General features: G+C 38.3%; 1 long non-coding RNA gene across 1 annotated transcript in view; it reads right to left on the bottom strand.

Annotated features, from left to right (window-relative positions):
- Nucleotides 1-285: 285 nt before the first annotated feature.
- LOC126109790 (uncharacterized) overlaps nucleotides 286-15,938 on the bottom strand; it is an 87,103-nt gene continuing 71,450 nt past the window's right edge. The window contains exon 3 of the long non-coding RNA XR_007523731.1: nucleotides 286-528. This is a non-coding gene — a long non-coding RNA (uncharacterized LOC126109790). The remainder of the gene's footprint in view (nucleotides 529-15,938) is intronic.

The following is a 15,938-nucleotide window of genomic DNA, read 5'->3' as shown; positions in this document are numbered from 1 at the left end:
ATTAAAAATTTCTTTTGTATGTCAGAAAATTCACCACATCATTTGCTATAACTTAGTGAAAACCATACCTTGATATATTTTCTACTTTCATGTATGTTTTGGATGGTGTGTTTTAGCTGCTTCATCTTATATTTTTCCTTATTTATGACTTGTCATGTGTAGCTGAGGTTGATGTTTTGAGGCCCAATAATGATATCTTAGTCTGTAACAGGTAGCACAGTAAACAGATTCACGTAGCAGCTATTTGTGCATATTCCAAAACTACTTTGATACCTCCTGTTCCTTAGGTGCGTTTTTTGTACACCATTAATTTTTTATATATTCTCCAGCTCAGATCATTTGGTGAACTGTTAATCGACATTTAAATAACTGTCTCTCAAGGACAGGTCCTTACAGTCAGACATTGGTGACCCTGGAGGCAGCTGCACAGTTTGGAGAACCCGCAGGACTGCAATATCACCCGCAAGGTCGTCTGCGCCCTCAACAAGGTAGGTAGGAGGGTCAGTGAGTTTGTGGCTGCTGCCGGGCCTGCAAATCAGTGTAGAACTGCCCCAGATACTCGGTGTGTTTGTAATTAACTGGCTCATTATGTGACATTATTTTATCAGAATTGTATATTAATAAAATGATGCAGTAGGAATAATGGGAGGGGGAAAGGTAACTACTCACTGAACAGTTTATACGTTTAAGATAATTACACACCATTAGAGGTAAAAAAAAAAGAGCTCTGTAAACACACTAGCAAGTCCTATGACGTCATTTGCAAACTTGCTGTCTCTGTAAACTCAGTTACTTATGGAAAACTTGTTCAAAACTGCTGTAAATTGTTAAAATATTTAATCTCTATTCAGAAAATGTCTAACAGTTATGTTACAAACACCATACAGAAAGGACCAGTTTCAGACACAAGTGACACAAACTGTGGCTGGGGGTGCCAAACTGAGAGAGGCACCACAACCACAACTACAAGAATTCTAGAGAGGACATATCACAACTAATAGCAGATGCTTGGGGCACCAAGCTGAGAGTAGCACCCAAGAGCAAGATTTGTATGTATAGTGTATTACAATTAGTAGTGGATACTGAAACAGATGAAAGTGCATGATTGTAAATGTGGGAGAAAGGAGGGGGGGAGATAATAAGTTGCTTGTGCAGAAAAACCTTGTTTAAACAGCCCTTCATACATGTACTTTAGATATTTCATTAAGTCTGTGATGACGTACAAGAAAACTGGACACAAGGATTAAGTGCAATTGCTTTTTGGTTACAGGGATGTTGCTCTGGGCCCAGTTCTTGTCTAACGGAGCACAATTGTATTCTGTGGTGGAGGTGGAATGAACAAGAATACAAGTATTTTATTTGCATTGAACAAATTTTGTATATTTTTTGTCTGATGGGGAGACTGCAGTATCAGACTTTATTCAGGCATCTTCTTCCTTTTATGGAGCATATCTGCACACTTGAAATCATCTTCCATCTCATCGTAACAGCACCCCACACACCAAGCTTCCATATAATCCACAAAATCTACAATCCTGGATGCCCCATTGAATCTGACTATTGTGATCCCCCTGGAAAAATTTCTGTTCTTGTTGAGCGGTGCCTCCAACCACTTGCCTGAAACCTAGCATCCCACATTAACAATATTAACCACTTCCTTCACCAACTTTCTACCATCCCCATCTCTTTATCTTCTTATCTCCTACTCGTCATGGTTGATGCCACCACCCTACACACAACATCCGTCATGCCTGTGACTTTGCCACTATCGTACATTACCTCTCCCAATGTCCTTCAAGACTCCAAACCTACCATCTCTTTCTTCATATACCTTACCAACTATATCCTGACCCACAGATACTTTTACTTTCAACAGAAAATTTACAAATTATCCACAGCATAGCCATGGGCACCCGCATGGACCCCTCCTATGCCGACATATTTATGGGCCATCTTGTGGAAATCTTCCTAGCATCCCAAAACTTGCAATCCTAGCTTGGTTCAGGATCATTGATGAAATCTTCATGATCTGGACTCAGGGCCAGGACACCTTATCCACATTCCTTCACAACCTCAACAATATTTCTCCCATCTGCTTCATCTGGTCCTCCTCGTCTCCAATGGGCCATCTTTCTGAATGTTGACTTCCACTTTTCTGATGGGTCCATCCACCACTTTGTTAACATTAAACCCATTAACCACAAAGAGTTCTTGCATTTTGATAGCTGCCAAACCTTCCATACCACAAAAATCCATTCCATACAGCCTACCCAACTGTGGACAACACATCGGTAGAGACAATAACTCTTTTGCCAAGTATGTTTAAGGCCTCAAAAAGGTCTTTAGACAGGCAATACCCCCAAACCTAGTCCACAAACAGATTTCCCATGCCATGTCCTTACATGCCCCAAGTCCTCCCACCATCACCAAGAACCAGCCACAAAGAAGTGCCCCCCTCATCACCCAATGGAACAGCTGAATCATATCCTTCACAAGGACTTTGATTATCGCTCACTCAGTCCTGAACCTGGGAACATCCTACCAAAATCCTCCCCGCACATTCTAAAGTGGTGTTCGATCACCCACCCAACCTACACAACATCTTAGTCCATTTCTGTGCCACTTCCACTCTGACGCCTTTACCACAGGGATGTGATCCCTGTGGCAGACAAAAGTGCAAGATCTGCCATCTGCCCAATCCACCCTTACCAAGCACCTCTTACTCCAGTCCTGTCAAGCACTTATCCTCACCATCTGAGGTCAGGCCACCTATGAAAGCAGCTATGTCATATCAACTCTGCTGCAAGCTCTGCACAGCCTTTTATGTTGCGATGAATACCAACCAATCATTCATCAGGATGAATGGCCACTGCCAAACAACTGTCAAGAACATAGTTGAACAACCAGTGGCACACCATGCTCAACTTCAATGGCTGTTTCACAACCCAAGCCATCTGGAACCTTTCCTCCACCACCAACTTCCCCGAATCCACAGATGGGAGTAATCCTTACAACACATCCTCTGCTGCTGTAATCATCCTGACCTCAATCTCAGGTAACCCACTATCCCCACAAACTCTATCCAACAGTTCGCCCTTCCCGTGTTCCTCTTCCTGCGTTCTGCGTCCCTCTCCCCGTATCCGCCCCACCCAATACTGTCCCCACCACAACAAGCCCCTCTGGCACAAAATAGCACTGGTATTGTCAGTCTAGCTGGCACAATGTGGTGGAGATATAGGCATGTGTGTGAGTATCTGTTTGTGTTTATGTATATTACTTTACCTTGCCAAAGGAGTAAGGCACAACATGTTCAATTTCAATGGCTGCTTCACCACCTGAGCCATCTGGAACCTTTCCTCTGCCATAAGCTTCTCTGAACTGCACAGATGGGAGTTATCCTTACAACACATCCTCTGATCCTGTAATTGTCCTGACTTCAACCTCAGGTAACCCACTATCCCCACACACTCCATCCACCCTTCCTCTGTCCTGTCACCCTCTTCCGAATCACATCCCTGTGTCACCTCCAGCATGCTTCGCTTCCTACCAACAGTTATAATCGGGCCAATCCATATACCTAGCAACCTTCTCTCCCGCATTCCTAGATGGCAATCTGGTCCCTCCAAGCTGCTAGTTGCACGTCAGTCCCGCTTCATGTCCTGCCTCCCTCTCCCTGTACTCATCCTACCCAATACTACTCCCACCACAACCAGTCACCTGGTGCAAAATAGCACTGGCACTGTCATTCTAGCTGGCACCATGTGGGTACATAGGCATGTGTATGAATGTGTGTAAGAGTGTGTGTGTTTGTGAATTTTACTCTTGGTCATCAAAGGATAACTCCAAAAGCTAGCAAGTTTTCCTTCTTTTGTGTGTGCCTATCGACAACTCAACACTACTGCTTTGCGCTGAGTGGTTACCTTTAATCCTAAAGTATTTTTACAATAATGATATGACTTACTTAGTAATTAATATTACTCTGAATGAATATTAATATGACCATTCTTTTCATGCTTTTTGACTTGGTAATCTCAAATCACACAGTTTTCTTTTATATTACATACAGCAAGCATCCAACAAAAACGTTAACAAGTCATGAAATATACAAAAAAATATTCTACTGGAGCTATTTATTCACAATTGTATCAGTAATCTTGATAGTAACAATTAGGACTCTGAACTAGAAATAAAACAGAGCACCACCTGCAGTAATCCTGATTGACATCAATAATCATAACTAGAGACCGGATTATATGCATTTGCAGTTGCATATGAATTTGCACATTTGGTTCCTTTTAACTTGTTACTGCGTATTTTAACTAAAACTAGTGATGATACATATTTTTGCTCTGTGTTTTCAATATTTTAAAAATTTTGACGGGTAGTCTATAGCTCGATCTAGTTTTTATGTCTCACAGATTGACCGCAACCTAGAAATGCGTACAGTCAAGGCCATTGCCTAGCAAAATCATTACAGAAGAGGAACAGAGGCAGAGTCAATGCTCCTGTGCCTACACCCACCCGGTTAATCCCCTCCGCTGTCATACTGTACACGTCGGCAACAATTAAATTAAAGTATGCAAGCCCAGCCTTCAGTCGCACATCCAATGTTTTAGTTAGCTTTCTATTTACTTGTACACAGTTGAGAATGTTTACGATGTGTAGTGTGTAGTGTATCCAAAAAATGAAATGTTATTTCATGGATAGCTGACCATCCTGGAACATTTACATATGACAGATTTGTTTTATATTGCAGAGATTATGAGAAAACCGTTTTGTGCAAAAAAAAGTTTCAAATAGACCAGCATGCCAAGACAAGTCTTCATATCACACAAATGTAGAAGAAAGGACCAAGATGACAACTGCTGACAACAGCAAGTTGCAGTAGCAGGGATTTGTCCAAATGTAATGAAAAAAGTCGGTTTAACATGGATCTATGTGAAGCATCCATTGCAAGCGATATTTCTCTTCACAAACTTACGAACACTGCGCAAATATTGCTTAAATAAAAATATACTAGGTGAATCAACATTGCATAAAAATTACATACCAACAATTTACGTAAATGTTTTGGAAGAAATATGCAGAGAACTCTAGGACAGCATTATCTGGATTTCAGTGGAAGAAACTACAGACACATGTGGCCAATACACTGCAAATTTAATTGTTGGTGCTTTAAAAGAAAAGCCTTCTCCTTCCTATTTAGCAGCCTGCAAAGAACTTGGAAAAGTAAATCATTCTACGATCACCAGATTTGGGAATGAGGGTATTAGAAAAATGTTTCTGGAATCTTCCGCAGATGAAAGGGTGTTTGTGTTCATTTCAGATGGTGCTCCCTATATCGTCAAAGCAGAAAAAGCCTTCTAAGTATTTTACCTCAATTTGATTCAGGTGACGTTCTTTGTTCATGGAGTACATCACCTTGCTGGAGAAGTACGTTCCATGTTTGTGAATGTAACTAAACTGATTTCACCCACAAAGAAAGTGTTTCTAAGGGCTCCTGCTTGTATCAAGACCTGCAAAGGAAAACTAGCAAATAAGTTTTACCTCCAAAGCAGCGGTAACTCGTTGTGGTATGTGGGTTGAAGCTGTGTTGTTTTACATTGAACATTTCAAGGCCATTAGACGGGAAGTAAATGACTTCGAGAATGCAGAGGCTTTGGCAGTTTGTCAGTGCAAGGAAATTTTTAATTATTCCAGTATCAAAAAAGACATTGCTGTGATTAGCACTCATTTTTCCCATATGCCTGCAAGTATTAAAAAGCTTGAAACTCATTGGCGTTGAATGGATCTTTTCAGTTAATAAATAAAATTATTCTAGTGAACTCCTCATTGCTGGAGGTATTCCCAAGAAAAGTTCGAAAACATTATAACCAATAATCTAGGCTTTGAACCCTTGTGCCAAATTGATAGCTTTAATAGAGGGGCAGGTGAAATTTTACCAGAAACAGTAATTGCCAACATAGCGCCCATATTCAAATACTGCCCAGTAACCTCAGTTGATGTAGAACAGTCCTTTTCTGCTTATAAAAATGTTTTGATTGATTGAGGAAACAATCTTTCTACCAAACATTTGGAACAGTATTTGGTCGTTTATGTTTAAATTGGTAGAAAAATGTAAATTAAATTGTAAATGATGCTTTGGTCCAATAGTATTAATTAAAAGTTAATACTGTTAAAAAAATCATGATTATATGTTGTTTTTTAAATAAAATATTATGGAGTTTTTGAGTGTCCCTCTGCGTGCAATATATCTCAAAGTTGATCCTATACGTATCAACTGTTCCACTGTGACTCGCTCATATCGCATCTGCTTGTTACTGGCAACAATAGCATACAAGCAACAATTCTTGGAACATGGTATGTCTCCTCATTTTGCAAATTTTTAGAAAAGGCCCCGTTCCTACACTCTACCAGGAACTATTCAGAAAATGATGTCAGCATTCTGAATATACTGATTTTTCGCATCGCTGGCACTCTTCATCACAATTAACATGCAAAGATTTCAAAGGTTTGAGTTTGAGATGTAATGCTTGCAGAAACTACCATGTTTTTTTATTATTTGATCTTGCATATTGCAACACTTTTCATCCATTTTCATGCATATTTTACAGTTTTGTGATGTATATAATCTGGTCTCTAATTATAACCAGTCAAAAAAGGCCCCGGGAGTAGACAACATTCCATTAGAACTACTGACAGCCTTGGGAGAGCCAGTCCTGACAATACTCTACCATCTGGAGAGCAAGATGTATGAGACAGGCGAAATTCCCTCAGACTTCAAGAAGAATATAATAATTCCAACCCCAAAGAAAGCAGGTGTCGACAGATGTGAAAATTACGAAACTATCAGTTTAATAAGTCACACGTGCAAAATACTAACACAGATTCTTTACAGATGAATGGAAAAACTGGTAGAAGCCGACCTCGGGGAAGATCAGTTTATATGCCGTAGAAATGTTGGAACACATGAGGTGATACTGACCCTATAACTTATCTTAGAAGAAAGATCAAGGAAAGGCAAACCTACGTTTCTAACATTTGTAGACTTAGAGAAAGCTTTTGACAATGTTCACCGGAATACTCTCTTCCAAATTCTGAAGGTGGCAGGGGTAAAATACAGGAAGTGAAAGGCTATTTACAATTTGTACAGAAACCAGATGGCAGATATAAGAGTCGAGGAACATGAAAGAGTAGCAGTTGTTGGGAAGGGAGTGAAACAGTGTTGTAGCCTATCCCTGATGTTATTCAACCTGTAACTCTGTCAGAGACAGCAAAGAACCTGGAAGAGCAGTAGAATGGAATGGACAGTGTCTTGAAAGGAGGATATAAGATGAACATCAACAAAGGCAAAATGAGGATAATGGAATGTAGTTGAATTAAATCGGGTGATGCTGAGGGAATTAGACCAGTAAATAACAATGACACACTTAAAGTAGTAGATGAGTTTTGCTATTTGGGGAGCAAAATAACTGATGATGGTCGAAGCAGAGAGGATGTAAAATGTAGACTGGCAATGGCAAGGAAATCGTTTTGGAAAGAGAGAAACTCGTTAATACTGAGTATAGATTTAAGTGGCAGGAAGTCATTTCTGAAAGTATTTGTATGGGGCGTAGCCATGTATGGAAGTGATACATGGACGATAAATAGTTTGGACAGGAAGAGAATAGAAGCTTTCGAAATGTGGTGCTACAGAAGAATGCTGAAGATTAGATGGGTAGACCACATAACTAATGAGGAGGTATTGAATAGAATTGGGGAGAAGAGAAATTTGTGGCACAACTTGGGTAGAAGAAGGGATCAGTTGGTAAGACATGTTCTGAGACATCAAGGGATCACCAGTTTAGTATTGGAGGACTGGGTAAAAATCACAGAGGGAGACCAAGAGATGAATACACTAAGCAAGTTCAGAAGGATGTAGGTTGCAGTAGGTACTGGGGGATGAAGAAGCTTGCACAGGATAGAGTAGCATGGAGAGCTGCATCAAACCAGTCTCTGGACTGAAGACCGCAACAACAAACAAATTATAACCATTCATAGAGTACCAATGGATATTACTCCTAAAAACTGGTCAATCGGGAAATAAGCTTGGAAACTGATTCCAGCTACAGGGCATTTTGGAAACTGTTAACATATTGTAGGGGCATGAAAGAAGAAGCTGCTTGGTAGAATTTTGGACACAGCATAATTTAATCATCTTTAACATTTGGCTTAAGAACCATGAAAGAAATTTGTACTCATGGAAGAGATTTGGAGATTCTGGAAGGTTTCAGATTGATTATATAATGATAAGAGAGAGATTTCAGAAAGAGATCTTAAATTGTGAGACTCCCCAGGACAGATGTGAACTATGGCCGCAAGAAACTGCAGAAAGATATGAAATTAAGGAGATGGGGCCAGGATAAATTGAAAGAACCAGAGGCTGTTGAGAGTTTCATAGAGGCCATTAGCTAATAATTGACAAGAACAGGAGAAACAAATGCAGTAGAAGATGAGATGAAATAATGAAGTCAACAGAGGATCAAATAGGTAAAAAGACAAGGCGTAGGAGAAATCCTTGGATAACACAGGAGATGTGGAATTTAAAGAATGGAAAATCCAGGATGGAATGTAACAATATTATGAAAAGGATATTGCTACTCACCATACAGTGGAAATGCTGAGTCGCAGACAGGCACCACAAAAAGACTGTCCGATTGGAATAACTGATGACAGGAGAAAATATAAAAATCCAGCGAATGGAACAGGTTAAAGGGTATACAAAGTCTGAAAAACCAGATTGACGAGAAATGCAAAATGGCTAAGCAGAAATGTGTAGAGAATAAATGAAAGAATTTAGAAGCATGTAGCACTAGGGGAAAAATAGATTATCGCATACAGGAAAATTAAAAATGCATTTGGAGAAAAGAGAAGCAGCTGCATGAATATCAAGAGCCCAGATGTGGAACCAGTTCTAAGCAAAGAAGGGAAAGCTGAAAGGTGGGAGAAGTATATAGAGGACTTGTACAAGGGAGATGTAATTGAGAGCAATTTTATAAAAATGGAAGAGGACATAGATAAAGATGAGATTGGAGATACGGTACTGTGAGAAGAATTAGACCTAAGTCAAAACAAGGCCCTGGGAGTTGACCACATTCCATGAAAACTACTGGTAACCTCGGGAGAGCCAGCTGTAACAAAATTCGTCCATCTGATGCGCACAATGTATGAGGCAAGAGAAATACCCTCAGACTGAAAAAAGAATATAATGATTCCAATTCCAAAGAGAGCAGGTGCAGACAGGTGTGAATATTACCAAGCTATCAGTTTAATAAGTCATTGTTCAAAATATTAACATGAATTTCTTCCAAAAGAATGGACAAACTGTTAGAAGCCAACTGTGGAGAAGATCAGTTTAGCGTACGGAGAAATGTAGGAATCCCTGACGCAATACAGATCCTACAACTTCTCTTAGAAGATAGGTTAAGGAAAGGCATACCTACAATTATTGCATTTGTGGTCTTAGAAAAAGCTTGTGACAGTGCTGACTGGAACACTCTCTTTGAAATTCTGAAGGTAGCACAGGTAAAATACAGGGTGCAAAAGGCTATTTATAACTTATAGAGAAACCAGAAGGCAGTTGTAAGAGTTGAGGGGCATGAAAGGCCAGCAGTGGTTGAGAAGGGAATGAGACAGGGTTGTGACCTGTCCCCTATGTTATTCAATTTCTACATTATTGACAAGTAGTAAAGGGAACAAAGGAAAAATTTGGTGAAGCAGTTAACAGTCAGGGAGAAGAAATACAAAGTTTGAGGTTTCCTGATGACTTTGTAATTCTGTCAGAGGGAAGAAAAGAATTAGAAGAGCAGTTTAGTGTCTTGAAAGGAAGATACAAGATGAACATCAGCAAAAGCAAGAAAAAGAATCATGGAATCTAGTCAAATTAAATCAGGTGATGCTCAGGTAATTAGATTAGGAAATGAGACACATAAAGTAGTACACACAGTAGATATTTGGGCAGTAAAATAATTGATGACGGCTGAAGTAGACAGGATATAAAATGTAGACTGGCAATGGGAAGAAAAACATTTCTGAAGAAGAGGAATTTGTTAACATTGAATATAGGCTTAAGTCTTAGGAACTCTTTTCTGAATGTGTTTGTCTGGGATATAGCAATGTATGGAAGTGAAACATGAACAATAAACAGTTTAGACAATAAGAGAACAGAAAGTTCTAAAATGTGGCTCTAGAGAAGAATGCTGAAAATTAGTTGGGTAGACCACATAATTAACAAGAAAGTACTAAATAGAATTGGTGAGAAAAGAAATCTGTGGCACAACCTTACTAGAAGAAGGAATCAGTTGATAGGACACTTTCTCAGACATTGAGCAATCACCAATTTAGTACTACATAGAAGCGTGAGAGGTAAAAAATGTAGAGAGAGACCAAGAGATGAATACAATAAGCACATTCAGAGGGATGTAGGTTGCAGCAGTTATTTTTAGATGAAGAGACTTGCACAGGGTACAGTAACATCGAGTACTGCATCAAACCAGTCATTGGACTCAAGGCCACAACAACAAGTGGTACAACTCATCAGCACCACCAAGTATGCAGATGACCTGCTAGTGTTAGCCAAAAATCAAAGACAACTGTAACATGTAATGAACCAGCTGGTGGATACTATAAGAAAATACATGATGAAAATCAACACTGAACAATCGAAAGTGATGGGGGTATCAAAACTGACGAAAATTGAGAATGTGATGCAACTTAAGTACTTGGAAAGCTTGCTGACAAAGGATGCCCACTGCACAAATGAAATTTGAGCATGAATTTGTATGGCTAAAACCACATTCAGCAAGAAGAGCACTTGGCTGACCAGCAAGTTGGGCATGGAATTAAGGAGGAAACTGAGGAATTGCTACATATGGAGCATTGCGCTGTATGGAGCAGAGATATGGACCATGAGAAAAATTTAGAAAAAAATACATGGAAAGTTTTGAAATGCAGTGCTTGGGAAGATCAAGAAGACAGATCAGTGACAAATGATTATATACTGAAAAGAGTAGTAGAGAAGAAAATTCTCTGTATACAGTTATTCAGAGGAAGTCCGACAGGATCAGACACATACACATAACGGGCAAATACAAAATTTCATAGGAGGGAAATCAAATTAAATACAGGATGAAGAACAAGAATAATTCAATATCTGGATGACATGAAAGATAAGAGGAGATGCAGCAAACTGTAAGAACAAGCTCAAGAGAGGTAACATTCATGTCAGAAATTCTCCATACAGTGACATGAACGTGCCACTAGACAAAATACTACACAACAACAACAATTAGAAATGTGTGAGGCAGATTTTAAGAGGGGTAACAGCCGCCCACCCATCCTTCGTCCTCTTCTTCCCTTGTAGATGCTCAAACTGACAAGCAGATCTCCAGTACTGATTGAATGAATGTTTCTGGGCTACCCCCTTTGTGAGTGGATTATGCATTCTCAGGATTCTTTCAATGAATCCATCTGGCATTTGCCTTTCTATTACTAGTTTTATGTACTCATTCAACTTTAAATTACTACAGATGCTTATTCCCATATATTGCTTCTTAAACCTGTTACAATAAATTCCAAGTAGAACTGTGCTTTGGAGTTTTCATTAAACTGTAGGTCTTCCTATAAGTACTTGGTTAAGTAGTTCAAAGATCAGAGGAAGATAGCAGCACAGCAACTCCAATAACATACTGTTCTTGGTAAAGTGCTATGGTGTTCGGACCAATGTTTGAGTTGAGGCCAGCATTTCTTTGCTTAGCATTATTTCAGATGCGAAACAAAAGACCATTGCTTAGATGCGTACATCATTATTTCTTATCGGTAGTTGATACTTGGCTTATTCCAATTGTGTAAGGAAGAAAAGAAATTAAGTTCATAATCACATAATGTAGTATTCAGGCTGTCACCTAACTCACTCACATTAGAAATGGCACACTCACAAGGTAATGAATTCATATCACAAACAGCAGAAAGACAAATTAGAGACAATGGCTGAAGTCAGAGTTGTCATATGCCAAAACTCTTAACCTTAAAAGAAGAACTAAATGTAAACAAGTGAACTGGGATTGGTGGACAGATGATCTAATGGAGCTATATGAATAGCTTCATGTGGTACACTGCAAAGGAGCTGTTGCAACATTCAGCCATTATTTATTTGGGACAGTGAGTGGTGGCCATGCACATGTCACTCACTTAAAAAACATCAGGTATCAAAATTTATGTCAAACATACTCTATTTTTGACAAACATGTCAAACAGCACCATACAAGGTCAAATATTTGGCAAACATAGTAAAATTTGACAGATTGTTCAATCATTTATAGTGGCCTTTGAACATAACAAGATTGAATATAACAGCATTTACATCTACCTAAACAAAAAAGTGAGAACCAACCATTTTTAATTAGTTATCTCATTTTATTCCATTGGAATTTGAATGATCTGGTCAATATAAGTTAAGGCGGATGACTAGGAATAACAACACCATAATGTTTGGATAGAGCATTAGTAATGTCCTGCTTTACACAAAACATGTGGGTGGAACGTTGCAAAGCAATATGAAATGAGAAGAGTGTGCGAGGATTGTGATAGGGAAGGCAAATGGTTGACTTTGGTTTATTAGGAGAATTTTGGAAAAGTATGGTTCATTTGTAAATGATAATAAAATAAAATAAAAATAAACATATAGGACTTAAGCACTATCTATTCTTGAGTAACAGTTGAGCATTTGAGATCCACATCTAGTCAAATTAAAGGAAGACACCAAAGCAATTCAGGGACAGGTCCTAAATTCATTAGCGGTACGTGCAGATAACATGCTAGTAGCATGGAGGTGCTTTGATAACTCAAATGGGAATCCCTGGAACAAAGGCAACTTTCTTTTTGAGAGACACTATTGAGGAAATTTAGAGAACCAGCATCTGAGTCTGACTGCAGAACAACTCTACTGCCACCAACATAAATTTCATGTAAGGACTGCAAATATCAGATACAATAAATTAGAGCCCATACAGAGGCATATAGACAGTCAGAAAAGGAAAGGACGTGACTAGTTGCGGTATAGGGTACCCTCTGCCAACCCCCATATGGTGCCTTGCAAAGTATATATGTAGATGTAGATGAAACTTTAATTTATTAACATTCTTGGCATCAAGGACATCATTGCACATGCCAGCCACAGCAAGCATACACAAATAAGTAATATTATTTTGAATGACTAATGTAGGCTCTTCTGGAGTCCATAGAGCTTCTTTCTTTGGATTTCTCATTGAACTTTGAGATTCTGATAAATAACAGGGATGATTTCTTTGTGGCAATGAAAATGCAGAGCATTTCAATTCCAAAATTTGTGCATTTCAGCAATGTTTATCTTAACTGTAAACATTGAAATATTTCAAAAATTACACATCAGTTAAAAAATGTTATAATTCCAATTTATTTGTCCTGGGAATGTAAATGGAATTGGACCCCATAACTACAATAATAATAAAATAATAATTCTACAATTAATTTACATATTTTACTTGACACATTATTTGATACTACGTCTACTGATACCAAGTACTATTCCTTTGAGCACATATCAATGCATTTCATAGACAAGAATGTGTTTTTATCACACTTTTGTTCAAATTCTGTTGACAAAATCAATATATTAAATTAATCTGTTATACTATTAATCATGTTACACTCATCATCTTAGTATATAAAATAATCATTATCATCATAAACTAAATGCTATGCCTTGTCGACTTAGCCACATCCCTCTCTCCATTGTTATCCTATTCAATTCTTCATGTGATTTTATCCCCATATCTTCTTTGACGTTATTAAAATACGTTGCTCTTGGCCAACCTATTGGTTTTTTTCCCTAAAACTTTTCCTTAAAATACATTCTTTACAAACTGGTTGTGTCTCATTATGTGCCCTATCATTTTTGATTTTCTTCTTCCTACATAATTTAGCAGTGTTCTGTTCTCATTCACTTCTCTTAAGACCTGTTCATTACTTTTTCTATCTACCCAGCTTGTTTTCGCCATTCATCTCGATATCCACATTTCCACTGTTTCCAATCTTTTTTTCTCTGCCTTTCCCAGAGTCCACGCTTCACATCCATGTGTTAAGACACTCCAGACAAAAGTTTTGGCAAACTTTTTCCTGCTTTCTATGCTTATATGATTGTGTCTAAGTAGATCCATTTTATTTTGAAAGGCTTGCTTTGCCAAGGCTATTCTTCTCTTTATATCAGTGATACATTTATTGTCATCAGTGATTGTGCTCCCCAAATAACAGAAGTTCTCAACCTGCTCTAGATCAACATTTAATATTAACTTTACCATTTTCTTTCGTCTTCCCTACTACCATAGTTTTTTTTTCTTATTTATTTTTAGATTAAATTCTCTTAGGATTTTGGCAGATTTTAGCAACATAAGCTCCATTTCCTTTACTGAGTCAGCAAGTACTACTATGTCATCTGCAAAACGGATACAGTGTATTCGTTCCCCATTAATTTTAATTCCTTAGGTAAATCTTTTCGATTTTTCAATTGTTTTTTCAATAAATAAGTTGAACAAATATGGTGATAATAGGCATCCTTGCCTTACTCCCCTCCTTATTTGTATATAAAATAATAACAATATAATTTGTGTTGCTATTCTTCATAATGACTACCGTATAATGCCATTGTCCGATATTATGTCTACCTTGTAAGACTGCTGTGTTTGTTACTTAAAATGTGTAAATACCTGCAGTGCATAGTCTAGTTACACTTGTTACAGTTGGTGCTTGTGTACATAGGACAGCATTCCTTTGAATGACGTATAACCCTTTGGCTAACTGCCTCAATGTCTCTTGTCTCATTCGAAGTTATTAGAGTGTTTGTTCTATTCACAGCCTTGGCATCCCCAAACAACATTACTTTGGGCATATTTAGCTGTCCTCTTGTCTTTTACACATAAGTGCCTACCACTTAAGACTAGATTCTCACTCCTGCTAATCCATCCTTTGTACATAGGCCATCGTCATGCCGACCTCGGTAGAACCCATTACCTTTTTCCAGGCTACATTCATGTACATTGCAACATCAACTCTTTCCTATAGTAATGCCGTGTTAAAAGTATTTCCCAAAAGAGAACCATCATGATGTCCTTCAGCAGTTCAAACTAATGGTTATGCTCCTTTGCTACTCTGGTCTTTCAAACAACATTCGTTAAGAAGTGTCTTTTATTGTTTATGCTTAGAGGCCTTACTGCAGCAGTGGAATGTTTACTTATTTCCCCAGTTGTAAAAATAACTCTTAATGGCAGCGTCATGTTTTCTCTCTAGGCTCATCATGTTACAGAATCTCCACTCTATTCTACTTTTGATTTATTAGATGACACATTCAGTACCACCTAGCATACCACTGATGTTAGCATAATTTCTATCTGTCTGTGACCAGTAGTGTAAATAGCTTGAAGTGATGACTGAAGCATTACTACTAAACATAGAATGATTAAGTACTTTTAAATAAACTATTCTACAGATTTAAAATTAAGTGAATTTCCATAATTTTGCACAATGAAGTAGTAATTTTTAATATTATCAGGAAATGTCTTTTATGCAATGGTGTACATTTATGCTAATTATTGTTGACTCTCAGCTGTCACTCATCTGAATAATTTATATCAGCACATTACACATGTTTCATCATAGTGCTTTACTTTTATAATAGCCAATTGGTCACAGCACCCAGTGTTGCTCTCCCTACCCTTTACAGTTGTACATTTCATGGTGTTGAGTCTGGTACCCGACACCAAGTATTGCTACACAGGCTCTTGCAAAATTCCTGGAGAAGACTTGCATGGATTGGGACCATCATCTTACTCAGCCCCGCAGGAAAATGTGAAGAACAAGTGGACCTT

The sequence above is a fragment of the Schistocerca cancellata genome, chromosome 12 (assembly GCF_023864275.1).
Source record: "Schistocerca cancellata isolate TAMUIC-IGC-003103 chromosome 12, iqSchCanc2.1, whole genome shotgun sequence".
NCBI lineage: Eukaryota > Metazoa > Arthropoda > Insecta > Orthoptera > Acrididae > Schistocerca > Schistocerca cancellata.
The sequence above is the reverse complement of the archived record's forward strand: the minus strand, read 5'-3'. Positions and strand labels throughout refer to the sequence as shown.